At 43.9% G+C, this 21,349-nt stretch overlaps 1 protein-coding gene and 1 long non-coding RNA gene across 4 annotated transcripts in view; one reads left to right on the plus strand and one right to left on the minus strand.

Moving 5' to 3' along the window:
• The window catches only part of LOC132238655 (uncharacterized), a 189,660-nt gene extending 187,915 nt beyond the window's left edge, over positions 1 to 1,745 (minus strand). The window contains exon 1 of the long non-coding RNA XR_009453846.1: positions 1,142 to 1,745. This is a non-coding gene — a long non-coding RNA (uncharacterized LOC132238655). The remainder of the gene's footprint in view (positions 1 to 1,141) is intronic.
• A 285-nt stretch (positions 1,746 to 2,030) lies between these two features.
• Positions 2,031 to 21,349, plus strand: part of ORC4 (origin recognition complex subunit 4) — a 77,506-nt gene continuing 58,187 nt past the window's right edge. For 2 of the 3 annotated variants that reach the window (XM_059704540.1, XM_059704542.1), the window contains exon 1: positions 2,032 to 2,184. The gene's annotated coding sequence lies outside the window, so the exon portion shown is untranslated. Of the gene's footprint in view, positions 2,185 to 21,349 lie in introns of all 3 variants that reach the window. The other variant, XM_059704539.1, reaches the window with a different exon arrangement.

Raw genomic sequence — 21,349 nt, forward strand, 5'->3', positions numbered from 1 at the left:
ATTTCTATCAAGATTGTTACTCTGTAAGCCTAAATCTAGTTTCATCTTTCGATTTATATCTAACTACAATGAATATACTAACTACAACTTCATGATTTCTTTTGAGTCATGAATACATATTTTAGAAATCTGCCTCCCTTCAGATACAGTGAGCATTTTGGTTCAGTACCCCAAGAGGGGAAAAACTCGTCTCAATTTACAACAGTAAATAAATAATTCAGTTAAAACTGAAAGTGGTACCAATCCAGCAAACTATTGATGGAGAGGCTTGGCCTTCCATGAAGCCAGAACAACATAAAGTTTTCAATGGGGATTACTTGTTCATACAAGTTACAACGACTGAAAAAAATACCCAGATTAATTATGAAATAGCTCATCTTATGTGGGGAAAGACCAGACCAGTGGTATTTAAACTTGAAGCATTTTAAGCTTTGAACTTTATATGCTGATACATGAAACAAACATTTAGCCACCCCCCAAAAAGCGATAATACAAGTCAAAACCTAACCAAAGGCCTCTATCAACTAAAAATCTGAAATTTCCTCGGCATGTCGGACAAAACGGACAAAACGTAACCCAGAAAGCAAAAACCAAACAAGTCTGCTCCAACACCGAAGTCCATACCCAGATCACATACAGAGCCACGCAGGGGAGAACACTCAAGTCCACTCATGGACCAGCAGTTCCAGCACAATCCAGACCCCGACATTTTCCCACTCGGAAACAAACGCAGCGGGGCTTCTCCGGGGAAGCGGGAGCACAGCCCTCCACACCAATTCTGCCAAGTGACACCCACAAAGTGTGCCTCTCTCCGTCCCTTTCCCTGGCGCCTCCCCGGGAGGAGGAGGGCTTGTTTTTGTATTCTCCCCCACTGGGGCAACACACAATCGGATGTGGGCTGGAGGAGAGAAACCACTTTTGACAACAGCAAATATCCACAAAAGTGCCCTTCCTCCTCTGACAGGAGGGGCACCCTCCTCGCACACCCCTCCCCACTCCGACCCCTCCTACACCGCCCCCCCCCAGCACCACCCCCTCCTCACCCCGGAGCGACACTGCGTACACGGTTTGGTGCTACTGTTGCCCCGGAGTTAAAGTCGGAGCCAGAGGAAGGCAATAAAGCCCCCACAGACACACTTACCTTTCCTGCCCCCCACTTTTGAGTGCCTTCCCGGGAGCTGTGGAGGATGACACAAAGGGTAATAAAGGGGGGAGTGGAGGCGGCGGCGGCGGCGGCGGCGGCGAGCTGGGGAAGTGGCTGCTCCTGGGTGTAGTGAGATGTCTCCAGCCAGGGCCAAGCAGCAGCAGCAGCAGCAGCAGAGCAGCAGCAGCAGAGCAGGGTCTGTGTTGCTAAGAGGCTTTTGGTCTCTTTCTCTCCTCTCTCGCGGCCAAAGAGGAGGGTGGGGGGGGGGCTCGGGAGGGAAGCTACTGGAGGGGTGAAGGGGTAGGAGTCGTAGATGGGGGTTTTCGAAGAAGAAGAAACTCCTTCTCCTTCTCCCTCTGGCTCAATCCCCCTCTCAGGTCTCAGGGCTGGAGGGTGGGGGAAGGAACTCAGCCGCCTTCCCCCCACCCCCCCTCAATTCAAGGTTGAAGTGGGGTAAAATTAGTGTCCTGTCCCTTTAAAAATAGAAATAAAAGGTGCCCCCCCTCTGCCACTGCCTCTCTCTTCATCATCAGCTGCTGCTGCTGCTGGGGTCTCTCTGCTTTGGGGGGGAGGGGGGGATCGGGTAGAAGAGACGGGAGGCACTCACTGCGCATGTCCCTCACTGATGGGAGGCTGGTTGGTTGAAGGCAGGAGGAGGGGGAGGGGAGAAAATGAGACGGTTTCCCAGAAGGCTATGAGGCTCTGGCGACCCGGAAGACATTGTAGCAGGGGGTAGAGGGGCGGGGGCGAGGAGTAGGAGGAAGTCGCTACTCAGTAACACCCTCCGCCCCCTCCTCCCTCCTAAGGGAAAGTGGAGGAACGGAAGTGGGCGTGACGGAGGCCAAAGAAGGTCACGTGTTGGGGCGGGAGGTGGGCGGGGTGGGAGAGGCGCGTGCGCGCGGCATGCCGGGAGTAGCGGTGTCTCCTTAGCAGCACCTGGTGAAGCTGGTCCGATCCAGCTGCGAGGCGAGCCCGTGGAACGGTTCTCGCTGTGGCTACATCTCGCTCTGCCCTAGTAAGGGCAGAGTTTTCTGTGAGAGGTAACGTGGGGGAGGCTGGCCCCTAGTAGGGGCGCCAACGGTGAAAGGCGATCTATAAGGGCGGGGAGGGGGGCCGAAAGGCTCTGGAGACTGGGAATGGGGGCGGGGGGCCGGCTTGTGTAGGCCGGGCAGGCCAGAAAGCAGGCGGGCTCCTGGTCCCCTGGCCTCCCTGCCTCCCCGCCGACGGATCCCCGGTGGGGCGGGGAGTCCTAGTGAGGCCGGCTCGGTGGCGGGTGGCGACAGCACTCGGTGGTGTAAAGAGGGCAGCGGACTCGGAGCCTCTGCAGATGACTGGTGGCCGCTGCTTCAGATTGGAGCAGGGACTACCTGTGCAGGGTCGGAAGCTCCCCGAGTGAATGACCGCAACTTCTAGGGCCGGAAGCGATGCTGCCCTGACTTCGCCACCCGCCCTGGAATCCTGGAGGTGCTTGGAGGACTAGCAGGCTGGGAAGCCATGGTGGAATTTCTCTCCGCGTCTTGCGTTGCTCCTGCAACAACGCCTGTGCCTGTTCTCAGGAAGGGGTGGTGGATGGTGTAGTCCTTGATATTGGGTGTTGCTGTTGTTAGAGAAGGGACATATCTCAGTTTTCACCTTCTGCGGTGTAGATGAGAGATTTTTCAATGGGTATCTTAAGGGTTTTTGTGGTGGTTGTTTTGTTACTAGCCTCGGATTTAGAGCCTTTGGTTTCTCAATTAAATGCTATCTATTTTTGCTGGAAATAATGTTTCCCTCATAAGATCAGAATTAATTCCAAAATATTTAAGAAAGGATTCATGAATTTACATTAGTAAAGCTTTTTTAAAAAAATGTATTTTATTGATTTTTTACAGAGAGGAAGAGAGAGGGATAGAGAGTTAGAAACATCCATGAGAGAGAAACATCTATCAGCTGCCTCCTGCAACACCTCCTACTGGGGATGTGCCCGAAACCAAGGTACATGCCCTTGACCAGAATCGAACCTGGGACCTTTCAGTCCATAGGCCGATGCTCTATCCACCGAACCAAACCACTTAGGGCTTAGTAAAGCTTTTTAAAATGAAACAGCACTGTTTCTTTTTCATACTCTCTTTATACAACTTAAATCATTTCAGTCTTTCAATTGGCGTGTTTTGTAAAGGTACTTTGAAAGATTATCACCCATCTATGGTTTCTATTAAGACCAAGAATCTAAAGTTTCTCATACAGTGGGGCCTTGACTTACGAATTTAATTTTTCCCGTGACGGAGCTCGTAACTCAAATTACTCGTATGTCAAATCTAAAAGTGAACCAGTGATGCTGGGCTGATGTTGTGGCGTTCACTGTGACGTTCGCTGCGCCAACTAGCAGTGGGGTATCTGAAGCTGGCTGGTAACCCTAATTTTAGCTCGCAACTCAAAGTAAAAAATCAGCCGAGAGATGGCTCGTATCTCGAAAAACTCGTTAGTCGGGACACTCGTAAGTCAAGGCCCCACTGTATTTATTTGTGTTGGTGTTACCTAATCTGTAATGGGTCCTTTGGGGTAAACTATCAATTAAAGGTACTACCTTTTCATTTTGTTTTAGCAGTAGACCCTATTTATGCATCATATCCTCGTGCTTGCTACTTTCTGTGTGTGCTGTAATCTTGTCAAATGAAATAAAAGCTAGAGTCTTGTACCTTAAAATTTTTTATACAATAAAACCAGACATTTATCACTTTTTAACAGAAAAATACCTTGCAAAGCAATTATAGTGCCTTAGGTAACAATTTTAAAGTCTTTTTATGTGGTAAAATATACAATAAATGAACAAATTATAGATATGCAGTCTAATGAATGCAGTGAACACTGTAATCATTACCAAAGTCAAAAACTGGAACATTGTTGGCCCTGGAGACATGTTCCTACCCCCCATCTATTCCTGATCATTCCTCCCTCCTCACCACTCTCAGAGTTAACACTATTTGGATTTTATGGGAATTATGTCTTACTTTTATTTCAACTATTTTTTTAACTTGCTATGCCAGCATTCCTAAAATAATATAGGTCAGTTTTGCCTGTATTTACCTATATGTAAATGAGTTACATATTATGTACGAGGGGCCCAGTACACGAATTTGTGCACCTTGAAAGGAACTGTGGTCCTTGAGGCTGCAGTTGGCACAGGGGCGGGTCTCAGCCCATCCTCTGCGCCCCCGCCGGGCCCCTTCTGCCATGACTCCAGGTCCCTTGTCTGCCTACAGTCCTACTCCCGCTGCTGCTGCTCCCACGTGCTGATGGCGCCGGCTCTGCTCGCACCCACTAACAGCACATGGAGCTATTGGGGCTGGCGCCAACAGCAGGTGCAAACAGGGCTGGTACTGTCAGCAGGTGTGAGTGGCAGCTGCTGCCCCGATCACCCCTTAGGAGCAGGGGGAGGTGGAGAAGCCCTCAGGGACAATCGGGGGCCAACAGCTTCCGCTCTCACCCGCTGACAGCGCCTAGCGATTGGTACCAGCACCAGGTGCCAGCAGTGGATGCGAGCAGGGCCAGTGCCAACAGCGGGTGCAAGAGGCAGCTGCCAGCTCCAGTTGCCTCTCAGGAGCAGGGGATGGTGGAGAAGCCTTGAGGGGCAATCGGGGCCAGCGCCAGCTGTGGGTGCAAGTAGTGGCTCCGGCGCCAGCAGCGGGAGTGAGTGCCCAGTGGGACTGCAGTGTGCAGGAGCAAAGAATTTTCAGTAACCACCAGAGGCTTGCCCTGATGACAGCAATTGGCACCCCGCCTTGGCCAGGCACCCCCACTCACCAGCTCCATCATCTTGCCGCAGCTGATGCCTGCCATGTTCCACACTCTGCCGCCTGCTGGCAATGCCCACCATGTTCCACACATGCCCACTGGTGGTTAGCACACGTCATAGCGACCAGTTGTTCGGTTGTTCTGCCTTTCGGTCTATTTGCATATTAGGGTTTTATATATATAGATTATGTTATTTTCTCTCCTGTTATTAATATATAACCATGTTAGTACATTCATTGCTGTATAGTAATGTCTATAGTCTACAGTAAAAGTATACTGTAGTATTTTTTTTTTAATCCTCACCAGAGGATATTTTTTACATTGATTATTATTTTTTAGATTTTAATTTTTTTTTTTTTTTTTTTGAGAGAGGGGAAGAAGAGAAACAGACAGACAGACAGACAGACATAGGTTGTCTCCCCCAGCATGTGCCCTGACCAGGCTGGATGGAACCTGAAACCCTGCTCTAACCACTTTGCAACATGGGTCAGAACTAGTGTGGTCTTTTTATGAATAAGCCACAATTAACTAATCTAATATTTATGGACATTTGGTTTGTGTCTAGTTTTTAACAATTATGGGCAGTGCTATTATGGGTGTTTTTAAATGTATTTTTATGCATATAGTGTACAATTTTGTGTATGCCCAATTTTTCCAGAGTGATATATTAATTTATGCTCCCACCAGCAGTATACAATAGATACTTTTTCTTGACCATCCTGCCAGCAGTTGGTATTTTTTGATTTTTGCCAAACATGGATGTAGCTTTACATTATTGCTTTAATTTGCAGTTACCTGGTTATTAATGTGGCTAAACTTTTTTTTTTTCAAAAATATAAATTGGTTATGTGAATAGTCTAAGTATTTTGCACAGATTATTTATTAGGTTAAAAGCAATTTACCAACCGAATTGTTATGTTCTGTGAATGTCCAATAAACCCCAGATTTCTAATACTAAGTATAAAAACAGTATAAATTCAGCTTCTTAATATATTACATGTTGAAATTTTAATAAGTTAATTTCACCTTTTTTTATTTTTTAAACTAGAGGCCTGGTACATGAAAATTCATGCACTGGAGGCGGGTCCCTCAGCCCATCCTGCCCCCTCTCACAGTTCAGGAACCCTCAGGGGTGGGAGGCGACCCGGAGATTAGGGGAAGGCAACACCCCATCACACTTCTGCTGCTACCACTGCTGGCAGCACAAGCCTCAGCTGGCCCTGGTTACCTGAGCCTTGGGTGGCCCTGGGCGGCTGAGTAGCCACCATCCAAGGCTTGCCTGTGCCTTGGCCTGGCCCTGGGGGGCTGAGGGGACTGGGGGTCTCCAGAGGCAGGCATGCGGAGTGGCTAGGCCCGCCTGGGGGCGGGTCCTGCCTTGCTATGCACCTGCCACCCCAGTAGGGCTGAGGGGACTGGGCACCGCCATCTTTGCGGGCGGGGCAGTCAATTAGCATATTCTCTCCTTATTGGCTGTGGGCGCCACCATCTTTGCCATGGTGTGAGGGTCAATTAGCATATTCCCTCTATTAGGACACTAGAAAATTTTAAAGAACATATAGGTCAGCAGTTCTCAACCTGTGATTCACGACCCCTTTGGGGGTCAAACGACCCTTTCACAGGGGTCGCCTAAGACCATCGGAAAACACTTATATAGTTACATATTGTTTTTGTGATGAATCACTATGCTTTAATTATGTTCAGTTTGTAGCAATGAAAATACATCCTGCATATCAGATATTTACATTATAATTCATAACAGTAGCAAAATTACAGTTATGACGTAGCAACAAAAATAATTTTATGGTTGGGGGTCACCACAACATGAAGAACTGTATTAAAGAGTAGCAGCATTAGGAAGGTTGAGAACCACTGGTATAGGTACTATGTTTCCGTTTGAACAGCACAGTTCTCTATCATCATTGTTGACCTACATATCCCTATATATTTATACTAGAGGCCCGGTGCACAAAAATTTGTGCACTCGGGTGGGTCCCTCAGCCCACCCTGTGCCCTCTCGCAATCTGGAGACCCTTGGGGGCCCCTTCCCCTGGCTGCTGGCACCAGTTTTCCTCCGGTGCCCGGAACCCAGTCCTTCGCTCTTCGCTGGGAGGGGCCCACACGGTGGGCGAGGGGCTTAGCTCTTTTAAAAATACTTCTGCATGTTTGGTAAATAACCCTGTAGGAATCTACTTTCTGAAACATGCTGGTTGTTAAGGGCTGATTTGGGTAATCAACAAAATGTATGTTAAAATCCTAATCCCCAGAACCTCAGAATATACCTGTATATGGAGATAAGATCTTTAAAGAGGGGATTACATTAAATTGTGGCAGTTCCAGTGGGACCCTTAGCCCATCTCACTGAAGTCCTTATAAGAAGAGGAATGTTGGGGTCCAGCCCCAGCAGGTCCAGGGGTTCCCAAAGAAGGAATGACACAGAGGCAGCATTCAGGTTATCATCATAGCCAGGTTCTCTTTTTATTGTCCTGTTACATCTATATTTATACTATTTGATCCTATAAACATGCCTCTGTAAGCTTTTTTTTTTTGCATCGGGTCCATTTATTGGGGGGTCAGTCAAAGGGGGAGCTGGCTAGGGTGGGGTAGGGCAGCAGCTTGTCTGGCCCCCGAGAAACCCAACTTAAGTCCAGAGCCTCGAGGGCTTAGAAGCCAAAGTCTTCCTCCACCTTTATCTGCACGGGGGCCAGCTCCGGAGTCAGCGGGACTCCTGCCCAGTGCCCTTCCTATGGCACTTGCCACCTCTTCCAACTGCTGGGCCCCTTGCCAGGGGCCGGGCTGCTGGCTTCTGTGGGCGCTGGTGTCCTCCTGGGCGGGGACAGCCCCTCTTTCTCTGGAGGCTCGTTCTCAGTGTTGCCTGGGTTGGGGGCGTCTCTGCCCTGGCTGCCCTCGTCCTCCAGTAAGATGGTGAACTGGCTGGCCCGGTAGTTGTCACCGTAGGAGTCCAGCACCTTCATGAGGAACCTCCGCTCCTGCTGGAGTCTCCATGTTATCCTCTATATCTGATGGAGCCTGTTCAGGACCCGCTCCTTCGCCTGCTCAATCTCCCTGCAGTGCCGATCCAGCGCCTGGTATTTCCTGCGATTGAGTTCCTGTTGGCGCCGCCCTTGCTGGCCTCAGGCTGCCTCCTCCTCTTCGTCTCGCTCCTGGAGGCTGGAGCTGCCCAGACCCCCAGACATGAACTCCACTTCGGTCTCAAGCTCGCTCTCCAGGATGTGACCACCTTCAGCGGAGGCAGCGCCAGCTCCCAGCCGGGAGGTGCTGAGAACTCCTCAAAGCCCACGGCTACCATGGACCCCTCTCTCTGCTCCAGCTCCATTTCTCCCTGGCTCCAGGCGCAGAACTTCCAACCTTGCAAGCCTCTAGTTTAAAGTGGCTTGCGAAACTACAGCCCATCCGATTTCACAGCCAGGCACCCAGGCCCTGGCCGCTAAGCCTCCTGGGAGTTGTAGTTCTCTATTTCCGGCTTGCCTCCCTCGCCCCACCCCCACCCCAGTCCCAACTGAAAGGCCCTGCTGGCTGGTCTAACCCTGTGGCCAGGCATCTGAGTCACCTCGGGTCTTTATTCCTGTCCCGACACCACGCCATCTGACCATGGAGACTCTCCTCTTGCGAGGCCCCTGGGTCTCCTGGGTCTCCTCAGCCCAGGTACTGGATCGCGTGCCCCAGCAGTGATACAGCCCTGGTGCCTGGGTCTCCTTCTGGGGCCTGGCTGTATCGCCCCCCGGACGGGATGGCGTGCCCCAGCTGCGACGCAGCCCCGGGCCCTGGGTCTCCTCAACCTGGGCACCGGATTGCGTGCCCCAGCGGCAAAAACAGCCCCGGCGCCTGGGTCTCCTTCTGGGTCTCCTCAGCCCAGGCACTGGATTGCGTACCACAGCTGCAACTCAGCCCCAGGCCCTGGGTCTCCTTCTGGGGCCTGGCTGCGTCGCCCCTGGGGTCCAGATGGTGTCCCCAGGCAGCTATGCAGCCTGGCCTCTGGCCCCGCCTCTGGGTGTTCTCCCATCACTGGTGATCAGTGATCTGAGAAGCCAGGCAGACATCCGCCTCTTCCCTGCCCCACCCAGCTTCTCCCATTACTGGCCCAGGGCCGGCAAAGGCGGCCAGGTTCTCTTATCACAGAAGCCAGCAAAGGAGGCCTGGCTTCTCCGAGCAAAGGCAGCTTGGTTCTCTGGCTCTTGGCTGCCGCCTGGGTTTCCGATTGCAGTCAGCGGCAGGCAGCTTCTTCCCTCCTTCCCCTTTCGCCTCCCAGCATTGCGGCAATGTTGGCAGTTAACTGACAGTCTTAGTTGGCAGTTAATTTGCATATAGCCCTGATTAGCGAATGAAAAGGGTATCGTCGTACGCCAATTACCATTTTTCTCTTTTATTAGATAGGATACTTTCAGTGTTCTTTATTTCTTCTAATGTCTCTGAATTTTCCTTGGAGATCCTTTTCTTTTTTGTTTTTGTTTTTTTAGCATATTATTTAGCTACAGATGTGTTCATGGCCAATGCTCTTAATTTTTTGTTTATCTTGCACTGTCTTTGTTTCACCTTCAATCCTGAAGAATGTTTTGGGGTGTATTAAGTTGTAGCATTATGGTTGTTTTTCACCACCACAAAGATAATATTGCACTGCTGTTTGACTTCCATTACTGACTTTGGAAGTCAGCTGTCAATCTAACTCTTGCTGCTTTGAAAGAAATCTTTTTTTTTTTTAACATTTTTAAAAATATATATTTTATTGATTTTTTACAGAGAGGAAGGGAGAGGGATAGAGAATCAGAAACATCAATCATCGATCAGCTGCCTCCTGCACACTCCCTATGGGAGATGTGCCCGCAAGCAAGGTACTTGCCCTTGACCGGAATCGAACCTGGGACCCTTGAGTCTGCAGGCCGACACTCTATCCGCTGAGCCAAACCAGTTAGGGCTTTTTTTTTTTTTTTTTAACATTTAAGAAATCTGCTTTTTAAAAATGTTTCTTTTATCTTAGATTTTCTGCTATTTCTTCATGAGGTTTTCCTGTTTTGGGTTCATTGGGATTCTTAATTCTGTGGATCAGAATTTAAGGAAATATACCTATATTCATTTTTTTTAAATATATTTTTGTTGATTTCAGAGAGAGAGAGAAACATCAATGATGAGAAAGAATCATTTATCGGCTGCCTCCTGCACACCCTGTACTGTGGATGCAGCCCACAACCCCTGCATGTAACCTGACCAGGAATCAAACTGCAACCTTATGGTTCATAGGTCCTTATTGGTGTTTGTTTTTTTTTCTTTTAATCCTCACCCAAGGATATTTTTCCATTGATTCTTTTTTTTTTAGAGAGAGCGTGGAAGAGAGGGGAAAGACAGAGAAAAACATCAATCTGAGAGACACACATTGATTGGTTGCCTCCTGCACAGGCCCTGACCAAGGAGTAGCCTGCAACTTAGGTACATGGTCTTGAATGGAATCGAACCCGGAACCCTTTGTTCTGCAGGCCGACATTCTATCCACTGAGCCAAATCGGCTAGCGCCCTATATTCATTTTTATTGTTTCTGGCTACTTGGTAAAAGTTACAAATTTTAAATTACAAATTAAAAGTTGTGGCTTTAGTGGCATAGCATTCATAGTTTCTTTTGTCTGTGACTGATAATTACAGTTTCTGAATTTTGTGTTTGCTGGTTTATGATTTTTCTTGTGTGCCTATGTGCTGGTTTTGTTTGAAAAATTACAGGAATTACAGGAATAGTGAGTAAGTACTAGCATAATAACATCTTTGTCAAGAAGGCATGTTTTTCTAGGAAAGATGCTTAGGGATGCTACCAGTTCCAAATCAATTCATTTTCAAAATTTGGGATTTCTTCTGTTACACACATGAAATAAGCAGGACTTTGAGTCATATGAGTTGTGTTTTACATCCAGTTCTTCCTATACTGATGACACTGCCCTTGAGATCTCAAATTGTGTGATGGTTTATTTGAAACCCCGGGTTTGGTAGATCCTTTGCTTCAGTGTTTTGTTTTCTGGTTTTGGTTTTGCTGTTGTTGCTGTTGTTTTTTACCATGCTCATCAAAGTCTCCAGTAGCTCAATCTTACTTTTTATTTCTCAGCCTTTTTTTCTGGATTGGCAAAAGGCCTCAGGAAAAAGTGATTGGGTGTGTGGTTTATTTCTCTGGTTTAGCTTCTGCTAGGTTTTGGCATATATTTCATGCTGCCTTATTTCTTTGATTTTTATTATGAAGGTTTTTCTTGACTTTGACAGGAGGATTGATTCGATCTGCCTTTACCATAAAGAAAACCCTTATCCTCTCTTTTGTTTTTAAATTTAGAAATTCATATCAAGATCTTTCTGGTTCTGGCCAAAATTTTGTGTTTCAACTTAAGTCATACATGAGTTTAAAATTTTTTAAATTGAATTACCTTCTACAGTATAAGTAGCCAAGTTAATGAAAATATTTTCAGGTGTTTTTTTTTAAGTTAACAGTTTCAAATGTAAAAGAACATAAGCTTCAAGTATTGACTACTTCTACATCGTTTATTATTAAAAACAACTCATACCTATTTTAATATATACATGTGTATATATATATGTATATATATAATTAAAATATATACATATTTTAAACCTTACCCAAAGATATGTTTATTTTAACAAGAAAGGAGGTTAGAGAGAGAAAAACATCATTGTGAGCAAGAAACATCGGCAGTTGATTCCCATGTGTACCTGGACCAGGGACTGAACACACAACTTAAGTATATGCCCTGACCGGGGAATCGAACCCATGATCTTTCCATATACAGGATAGCACTCCAACCAACTGAGCCACAACATGGAGGGCAACTCATTTATTGCAAGTTCTCTTCTCCATAATATTTCCCATCAGAGTTGGCACCATGGTGGACCAAAATGCTTGGGCCTTTATACCCTCACCTTGCTCAAGCCCCTTGAAGGGTGTAATATTGGACAAGGTGGCTATTTCCCATCTCTAGGGGGGAACACTTTTTGTTTTTTTGGCACATTCTTTTGCTATTTACTTCCATATTTCTAAATAACATCTTATATTGCTACCTCTTGATTTTTTTTATCATTTCATTATTTGTTGACGTCCCACTATGGATTCTATAAATTGGATTTTTTCCCCACAAACACCCCAACCACTCCCCCATCATTCTACAGATACTTCAGTTTTTCAGTACTTATTAAATCATTTCCAAACTAACTGATAGTTGTCAGCATATCCTCTCCATAGGTTCAGAAGTATTGATTATTTTTATCAGGTTTACCATAATTGAGAAATTTCTCCTGGAACATTCTGCTTCCAGATTAAGCCAGTTGCTTATTAATAAGGTTGTCCTTTGTGCAGCCTCTATTCTATGATGGATCATCTGTTGTTTGTATCCCATGTAATTATTTGTCTTGTATGCTCCTTCTCTTTGTTTGGTCATGGTCTCCAGTAGCTATCTGAAAGGCTAATGTTTTGAGGCATTATGTTCCTGTAAATATCTGCTACTTTATATGACTGTAGTCTGGGTATAGAATTCTAAGTTGGGAATGTTTTTCTTCGGAATTGTGAAGGAATTCTTAGTGTCTTATATAAAATCTGAAACTATTCTAATTTTCAACACTTTGCATTTCACCTTTCTCTCCCCATGAAAGCTTCTGCAGCCTTTTTGTTTAAAGCTTATAGAATTTTCTCTTCGTTGTACCCAGTATTCTAAAATGTCATAGTCGTAAAATAAATGCACTTCTTTGTGCGTTCCATGGGACCTTTCCATTTGGTAACTTATATCCTTCAGCTCTGAGAAACTTTCTGATACTTTTGTGTAATTTCCTTGCTTCTGTGTATTTTGTTCTGGAAGTGCAATTAGACATTGCCCTCCTGGACCTGTTTTATTTCTCCCATTTTTTTGTTTTTCCAATTCTATGCTTTACACTTTCTGGGAAATTTACTTGATTTTTTAAATGTTTAAAGATTTTCATATCAGTTTTCATACTCTTTTGTTTACAATAGCTTTCTTGATCTCTGTATTTTTTTCACAGAATCCTAGTGGTTGGTTTTTCTTTGTTTTGTTTTGTGTTTTTCTTTTCTTTTTATGGACTTAATTAAAGTTTTTTTTGAAATTTATTTTTCTTTGCTTTATCTAAGGTATTCTCTTTTTATGTTTTGGTTTCTTTCATTTTAGACGTTTTCCTTAGCTCTCTTATGATCCTTGATTGTGTGTTCAAATTTTGTAAGGGTCAGTAGAAAGTTATCTCGGGTCTTTATGAACTTGGCTGGGACTTGCTAGCTATTGATGGTTCTCACTGAGGAAAAATTTGGCTGGGGCACATACTAGAGGGAAAAACCCTAATGTGCATTTCTTAGGTATTTGGAAACCTTTTCTATTGGGCTAACAAGAGTTCAATGCAAAGGATTTTTCACTGTCATGCCTCTAAGTCACTGGTTCTAGGATGTGGTTGTTACTAAAAACCAGTAGATGGAAGCTGCAGGTGCTATTGACCATTTGTCAGTTCACTGGGCAGCCTCCCACAACAAATCCTGCTCCAAGCTGTAAGCCTGATTGTTAGTGCTTGGAAAAGCAAGTGAAAGCAGAGAGCTCAGGAATATCAATATTCAGTTTTTTCATCTGTAATGCCCTTACCTTCTACCTAGCCTGATATCCCCTAGTGTAGAGTTCTTCTGTATTGCCCTCAGTAGAACCTCTTGTCTTTTGATGGAGTGGAATAAAGGCCTTGGTTTAATTTTAACTATTTTAGTGCTGCAGGTCTTTTGGAAATGGCTTTGTCAATGAATTCTATCCAAATTAAAACACTGGTTGTTAAGTGACCATGCTGTTATATGTTTCTTCTTTTTGGACAGGATTTGCTGATGGGACTGAATAGCTTTGTACATTTTGCTAAGTGCTTAAATGGGAAAATAATACAAGCTGAGATTGTAAACTAGAAGAAGGTAGATGAAATCTGAAATCGACAACTGTTCCCCAATTCTTTTCTTTTAGTTTTACTCCCCCTTTTCACTCCCAAATCATGCCCTACATGCCTATATTCAAACAAGCATGTGTTGGGGTTGCTAGTTTTTTCTAAATTCTTTTTCCCCTTAATCTCACAAAAGTCTCCCAATCTCTTTCCCACCTCCAATAAAAACAACATAATTTTAGTAGTTTGCTACTTCCATGATGGATATGGGAATAGACATCAGTATGAAGTTTTGACCAAAAAGTTGATGACAGTCTTGGCAAAGTTAAAGTTGAAAGGGTAATAGCTTTTCTTTTAATGTCTGTGGGATCAGTAGTGATGGTCCTCCTTTAATTTCTGATATTCGTCATGTCTGATATTAATCATTTGTGCCTGCTTTTTTTTATTGTTTTGTTTTAACCTGGCTAGAGGTTTGTCAGTTTTATTCATTTATGTATTTAGCTTTATCAGTTTTCATTTTAGGCTGAATGAGTTTTTCATGATTTTGTGATTGAGTTCTTGCTTTCAATTTCATTGGCCTGTTCTCTAATTTTTTGTTATTCTTACTTTGGGTTTATTTTGCTTTTCTTTTTCTGATTAAGGTGGAAACTTAGATTATTGATTTTAGGTCTTTGCTGTTCTCATATATGCATTCAGCACTATAAATTTTCCTCTAAGGCAGCGGTTCTCAATCTGTGGGTCGCGACCCCTTTGGCAGTCGAATGACCCTTTCACAGGGGTCGCCTAAGACCATCCTGCATATCAGATATTTACATTATGATTCATAACAGTAGCAACATTACAGTTATGAAGTAGCAACGAAAATAATTTTATGGTTGGGTCACAACATGAGGAACTGTATTTAAAGGGCCAGAAGGTTGAGAACCACTGCTCTTAAGGCCTGCTTTTGCTACATGTCATACATTTCGTAACTTCTATTTTAATTTTTATTTTATTTACAATTCTTTTTCTCAATTTCTCTTATTTGATCCATGTGTTTTATAGAAGTGTGTTGTTTAAGCTCTGTATTGGGGGATTTACTAGCTATTTTTCTGTTTATTTCTACCTTAATTCTATCATGGTGTTAGAGCATACTTTAAATAATTTCTTTCTTTCTTTTTTTCAAATATAAGGTATTTGGGTTTTTTTTGTTTTTGTTTTTGTTTTTGTTTTTGTTTTTTCCCCAGACTGTGGTCTATCTAGGTGAATGTGCCATGTCAGTTTGAGGAGAATATGCATTCTGTTCTTCTTGGATGCAGTATTCTTTATATGTCAGTTAGGTCCTTTTGACTGGTAGTCCTGTCCAATTCAAGTATGTCCTTAGTGATTTTCTGTCAATTACTGTTCGAGGGATATTGATGTCTTCCAAGTACAAAGTGGATTCCTCAATTTCTTCTTGCATTCGTATCAATTTTTGTTTCATGTACTTTGATCTTTTGTTGTTAGGCAGTTGTTAGGCACTCACACATTAAGAATTGTTGACTTAATAGAATTCACTCCTTTATCATTATGTAATGCCTTCTTTAATGTTAATATTTCTCACTCTGGGGAAGAACCAAGATGGCGGCATAGGTTAACGCCGGAGTTTGCTGCTTTGAACAACTACTTCAAAAGTGAAACTAAAACACGGAACGGACATCACCCAGAACCACAGAAACGCTGGCTGAGTGGAAGTCCTACAACTAGGAGGAAAGAGAAACGCACACGGACACTCAGAGGAGGCGCAGTGCTGAAGTCAAATTCTGAGGTGCGGAGTGCACGGAGCGGGCTGGCGGCCGAGGGCGCGGTTGTTTTCAATCGGGAGGGAGTCGCAGACTCTGAGCACCAGATCCGGGCGAGTCTTTAGGGACCCAGACTCAAACGGGAGAAGCGGGACTGTCTGGCTTCGGTCAGAGCGAGTGCAGCTTTCTCTCCCAGCTTTGCAGCGGGTGCTGGGACTCAGAGAGGCAGAGCCCCTGGGGACAGGACTGAGAGCCGCCATAACTGCTCTCTCCGGCCCACCCTGTTGATCCTGTGCGACCCGCCCCGCCCAAGCCCTACACGGAGGCATTTGCCGGATAGCCTCAGGCAAAGGCTAGATTAGCACCTCCCTAGAGGACAGAAGTTCTCTCACTGCTGACACAGCTGATTCTCATAGCCACTTGGCCTGGAGGTCAAACCCTCCCTGGAATTAGCTACAACAATCAAGATTTAACTATAAGACTTCGAACAAAGACCACTAGGGGGTACACCAAGGAAGCATAACAAAATGCGGAGACAAAGAAACAGGACAAAATTGTCAATGGAAGAAATAGAGTTCAGAACCACACTTTTAAGGTCCCTCAAGAACTGTTTAGAAGCTGTCGATAAACTTAATGAGATCTACACGAAAACTAATAAGACCCTCGATCTTATATTGGGGAACCAACGAGAAATTAAGCATACACGGACTGAAATAACGAATATTATACAGACGCCCGACAGCAGACCAGTGGAGCGCAAGAATCAAGTCAATGATTTGAAATGCGAGGAAGCAAAAAACATCCAACCGGAAAAGCAAAATGAAAAAAGAATCCAAAAATGCGAGGATAGTGTAAGGAGCCTCTGGGACAGCTTCAAGCGTACCAACATCAGAATTATAGGGGTGCCAGAAGATGAGAGAGACCAAGATATTGAAAACCTATTTGAAGAAATAATGACAGAAAACTTCCCCCACCTGGTGAAAGAAATGGACTTACAGGTCCAAGAAGCGCGGAGAACCCCAAACAAAAGGAATCCAAAGAGGACCACACCAAGACACATCATAATTAAAATGCCAAGAGCAAAAGATAAAGAGAGAATCTTAAAAGCAGCAAGAGAAAGAAACCGAGTTACCTACAAGGGAATACCCATACAACTGTCAGCTGATTTCTCAACAGAAACTTTGCAGGCCAGAAGGGAGTGGCAAGAAATATTCAAAGTGATGAATACCAAGAACCTACAACCAAGATTACTTTATCCAGCAAAGCTATCATTCAGAATTGAAGGTCAGATAAAGAGCTTCACAGATAAGGAAAAGCTAAAGGAGTTCATCACCACCAAACCAGGATTATATGAAATGCTGAAAGGTATCCTTTAAGAAGAGGAAGAGGAAGAAAAAGGTAAAGATACACATTATGAACAACAAATATGCATCTATCAACAAGTGAATCTAAGAATCAAGTGAATTAATAATCTGATGAACAGAATGAACTGTTGATTATAATAGAATCAGGGACATAGAAAGGGAATGGACTGACTATTCTTGGGGGGGAAAGGGGTGTGGGAGATGTGGGAAGAGACTGGACAAAAATCGTGCACCTATGGATGAGGACAGTGGGTGGGGAGTGAGGGCGGAGGGTGGGGCGGGAACTGGGAGGAGGGGAGTTATGGGGGGGAAAAAAAAAGAGGAACAAATGTAATAATCTGAACAATAAAGATTTAATTTAAAAAAAAAATATTTCTCACTCTGATATTTGCTCTATCTAAAATTATATATTACTACTTCAACTTCCTTTTGATTAGTGTTTAACTGCCCCCTCCCCCCCCCGCCCATCCCTGTACTTTAATCTGTGTTATATTTAAAGTGTCTTGCAGACAGTATATACTTGGGTCTTATTTGTTCATCTGCTGTGACAGTCTCTACTTATTAATTGGTGTTTTTAGCCCATTGACGTTTAAAAGTCATACTGACATAGTTGGATTAATATCTGCCACATTTATTGCTGTTTTCTCTGAGTTGCCTTTTTACTTCCCCCCCCCCACCCCCCCACCCCACCCCGGTCTTTCATTTTCTGCCTTCTCTGATTTTAGTCAATCACGTTATATCCATTTTTTTCCTCCCTCAGCCCATAGTTCCACCTCTTTAAAAACAAAAACAAAAAAACTTCATTTAGTGGTTACTATAGGGTTTGCAGTGTACATTTATAAGAAATCCAAGTCTATTTTCAAATAACACTGTACCACTTAACAAGTAGTACAGGTATCATATAATAGAATATTGCCAGTTCCTTGTAATAGTCTTTACTTGATCATTTATAAATTGTTAAGCATATCAAATGCATTCTTTATTTCTATTTTATTGTTTTCAATTTCTTGTATTTCCTTTTGATTTGTTTTCAAGAGTTTCCATCTGTGCTTACATTGCCCATCTTTAATTGCAGGTTGTTTGCTTTTTTCATTAGAGCTCTTAGCATATTGAATTCCCACTCTTAATTTTAAAATTGTTGCCATTCCTAAGTTTTACTGTGTCTTTTCAATCTCTTCAATGTATGTTTATTTTTACTTTTAGTGTGCCTTATAATTTTTTGATTGAAAGCCAGACAAGATATATTCTGGTATAGGAAACTAAAGTAAATAGATCTTTAGTGTAAGATTTTTATGTTGACTCAGCTCAAAGTTAGACTATCATAAGGTGTTTGGAATTTCCTTACGGATACTTAAAAATAAGGTCTGAGAGTTGTTCTTTTAGTTATAAAGAGGAGCTCTATTGATATGATGGTACGGCACTTGCCTAGGGGAATCAGTCTGTCTTCCTGTGATTAGGTTTCAGTTTTGTTTTGTGTGTGCAAGAGCCTGTGCCCCTAGGCTGTGCCCATGTTCATGGGCACTTCTTAGCTTGATATTTGTGTACATCTGGGATTATCGAGTAAATTTCTGGAAGTGGAATTGCAGGCTTGAAGTCTATACAAAATTGAGGCTTCTAGTAATAAGTGGTTGTGCCATTATTGTGTGTTAACCACAGCCTTACCAACTATGACTATTCTTTTAACTAAAATGAAACAAGCACAAGATCTGCATTTTTAAAGAGATTTATTTTATTTTTCCCAAGTTATTTTGTATTAACACTAGAATATGACTTAATAATTTTGCTACTTATCAGCAATAGTTAATAAGGCAGAGGAATGTTAAAAAATTTAACTTTTCAGTTTGCTACATTAATGTAGTAGAGCTTCATCTATAAACTTTCTTTTTACTCTTTGTCCAGTTTTATTAATGAAGGTTTTATCAAGTGCATAAAATAAAGTAAAATGGCCCGCATATTTATTTTGATACTGGAACTGTTAAAATTCTTCTGAACCCTGTTTTGAATGTTTGGTTAAAAATTAAATTCCCAAACCACCTGGGGCTATTGCCATTGTTGTGCATAGTTTTGAACACCCTTTCTAGTTCTTTCATGATGACTGATTTGTTCAGGTTTTATACCTCTACTTTTCATACTATTTATTATTTATTTTATTAAGAATTACTTCATCAGCCCAGCTGGTGTGGCTCATTGATTGAATGAGGAGGTTACGTTTTGATTCCAGGTCAGGGCACATTCCCAGTTGAGTCCCTTCCTCTCTGAAATCAATAAAAATATTTTTAAAAATTACTTCATCAGTTTTGTTCCTTTGTCTTTATTCTTTGTTATGCACTCTTTTGTTACCTTTATTCCTTTTCTAACTTTATAGGTTACATGTTGCAAATACTGTATATTTATTTTTTTATTTAATAAGTTGGTAAATACTAAATACTTCTGCATGGAGTTACAATTTTGTGTAGGTATTCCTCGCCTACCAAGGAATTCTAGGACACTGGTTGAGTGTCCTAAATCCAACTTAATTCTGAAATTGTTTACCTGGAGATAGCATAGATTCATCAAATAATGGGTTCAGTTCCACAAGACTGTCCCCCTCTCCCAACCCCTTCAGATACCAGTCGCAAGTCAGATTTGTCATTTGTGTTTCTGAACAACACATTTAAACTACCCACTCATTGCGTTCGATTAATTTGCTAGACTGGCTCAAAAAATTCAAAGAAGCATTTTATTTACTAGATTACAGTCTATAATAATAAAATCATAATATGCTAATTAGACCAGATGTCCTTCCAGACATCCGTCTTTCTGGATGCCGCAGCGGCGGGCAGGAGCCAAGGCAGAGACGGAGGCAGCAGGGGCCAAAGCCCTTGCACAGATTTTGTGTATCGGGCCTATTTCGTGCATTGGGCCTCTAGTTTATTATAAAAGGACTAGTGGCCCAGTGCACGAAATTTGTGCACGGTTTGGGTTGTCCCTCAGCCCAGCCTGCACCCTCTCCAATCTGGGACATCCCTCTCACAATCCTGGACCACTGGCTCCTAACCACTCGCCTGCCTGATTGCCCCTAACCCAGTGGTCGGCAAACCGCAGCTCGTGAGGCACATGCGGCTCTTTGGCCCCTTGAATGTGGCTCTTCCACAAAATACCGACTTATGCACATGGGTCACGAAGTTTCAATCGCACTGTATGTTCTTGCCCACCCATGGTATTTTGTGGAAGAGCCACACTCAAGGGGCCAAAGAGCCGCATGTGGCGCGCGAGCCGCGGTTTGCCAACCACTGCCCTAACTGCTTTTTCCAGCCAGCTCGATCACCCCCTACCTGCTCTCCTGCCAGCCTGATGGATGCCTAACTGCCCCCTTCTGGCCAGATCACCTCCAACTGCCTTCCCCTGCCGGCCCAATCGCCCACAACTGTCCTCCCTAGCTGCAACCCACCTCCTCCGCTGGGACCCGTCTCCTCTGCGCAAGGCGGTGGAGATGCGGGGACTGGCCTCCTCTCCGCCGTGTGGAGCCATGGGACCCCCAGGCCTCACCACATGGAGCAGCCACCAGGCCCCGCCTCTGCTGTGCACATGTCCATCTTGTGGCAACGTTGCGCGCGAGGGCCATCTAGGCTTTTATAGATATAACTCAGGAACAGCCAGATGGAAGAGATGCATAGCAGGGTATGGTGAAGGGGCATGGAGCTTCCATACTCTTTCAGAGCATGCCACTCCCCGATATCTCCACTTGTTCACCAACCCAGAAGTTCTTCAAACCCTTTGGGATTTTTATGGAGATTTCACACAGGCATGATTAGCCAATTTCACTTTCTCAAGAGAATGGGAACAAGGCTGAAAATTCCAAGTTTCTAATCATGATTTGTTTTCTTATGACCAGTCCTCATCCAGACCTATCCACAAGCCCACTAATTATCATCTCAAATGGAACAAAAGACACTCCTATCACCCAAGAAATTATAAGCATTTCAGGAGCTCTGTATCAGGAACCTGGGATAGAAAGCAATGTATATTTTCTATTTCAACAAATATAGTCATGCACACTTAATGAGGGGGATACGTTCTGAGAAATGCATCTTTAAGTGATATCATCATTGTGCTAACATCATAGAGTGCACTTACACAAACCTAGGTGGTATAGACTGCTACACAGCGAGGCTATATGTTATAGCCTGTTGTTCCTAGGCTACAACTCTACACGGCATGTAACTGTACCAAGTATTGTAGGCAGTTGTAAACCAATAGTAGTAAATATTTGTATATCTAAACATATCTTAAATATAGAAAAGGTACAGAAAAATGATAGAAAAGATAAAAAATTATATACCTATCCGAGGTGCTTACCGTGAGTGGAGCTTGTAGAACTGGAAGTTGCTCTGCATAAGTGAGTGATGTATATGCTTTCA

Source organism: Myotis daubentonii, chromosome 7 (assembly GCF_963259705.1).
Source record: "Myotis daubentonii chromosome 7, mMyoDau2.1, whole genome shotgun sequence".
Classification (NCBI taxonomy): Eukaryota; Metazoa; Chordata; class Mammalia; order Chiroptera; family Vespertilionidae; genus Myotis; species Myotis daubentonii.